Here is a 1,235-nt window from a genome sequence, read left to right as displayed (position 1 = left end):
GGGCAGAGACGGCGGCGAGGGCGAGGGGTGGTGAGAGTGGCAGCAGGCCGAGGGGGGGCGGGGGTGAGGGCGGCGCGGCGAGGCGGGAGGCGGCGGTGAGGGCGGCGGCGAGGGCGGCGGCAAGGGCGGCGGCAAGGGCGGCGGCAAGGGCGAGGGCAAGGGCGGGGGATAGTGTAAGAGATCTCGCGGCGCGGTGACGGCAAGGGCGAGGGCAGCGGAGGGGGTGGGGGCGGTGGCGGCGGCGTGGGTGGCAGCGAGGGAGGCGGGCATGGTGGTGGTGGCGAGGGTGGTGAGAGCAGCGGCGGTGGAGACGGTGGTGAGGAGGGCGGTGGCGGTGAGGGTGGCGGGACGGCTGGAGGCGAGGGCGGCGGCAGCCGGCAGGCCGACACGGGGTTGGAGGGAGCGGCGTGCGTGCCTGGCGACGCCTCGGCCAAGTGCGCAAGAGGTCCAAGAACAGTGGCAACGGAGGTGACTTGTGGGTGATGCTAGAGGAGTGCATGCTTCGGAAAACGCAAAGAAGAGCGTGGAAGGCTTTGAGTAGAGCTCGAGAGACGCTTGCGGTTGCGCCGCCCGTTCCGGAGAGGCCGCATTCAGCCCGGAGGGGACCGCGGGAGTGCCCCCCGTGGCGGCTCGGAGAGGGCCGGGTGTGGCTGCGCAGTGGCCTGCGTGCTGCCTTGGGAGGGGGAGAGGGCGAGAGCGGCGGCATGCTGGAGGGCGGCGGCGGCGGCGAGGGAGGCGGCGGCGAGGGCGGCGGCGGCGAGGGCGGTGGCGGCGAGGGCGGCGGTGAGGGCGGGGGGGGGGGGGTAGCGTAAGAGGGCGGCGGGCTCGACGGCGACGGCAAGAGCACGGGCGGCGAGGGCGGCGGCAACCGCGGCGGGGCGGTGAGGGCGGAGGCCACCGCGGAAGAAACGGCTGCCAAGGGGGCGTCGAGGGCGGCACCGGCGTCCGCCCCCCTTGGTGGGGATTGCAGGGGCGGCGGGGGCAAGGGTGGGGATGAGGCCATTAGGGTGGGAGCGGCGAGGGTGGCCGGAATGGTAGCGGCGGCATGAGGGGGTGAGGGCAGTGGCGAGGGCGGTGGAGGTAACGGTAACGGTGGTGACAGGGCGGTGGGCGGCCACATCGCAGTGAGAGGAGAGAGATCCGACGCGAATTCCGATGGCCGGCGCGGTGGCGGCTGTGGAACGAGAGGGCGGGGGCAATCAAATGACAGTGGCAAGCGAGTTGACCAGGCGATG

The sequence above is a fragment of the Emiliania huxleyi genome, assembly GCF_000372725.1.
Source record: "Emiliania huxleyi CCMP1516 unplaced genomic scaffold EMIHUscaffold_71, whole genome shotgun sequence".
Classification (NCBI taxonomy): Eukaryota; Haptophyta; order Isochrysidales; family Noelaerhabdaceae; genus Emiliania; species Emiliania huxleyi.
Note: the sequence above shows the minus strand (reverse complement) of the source record.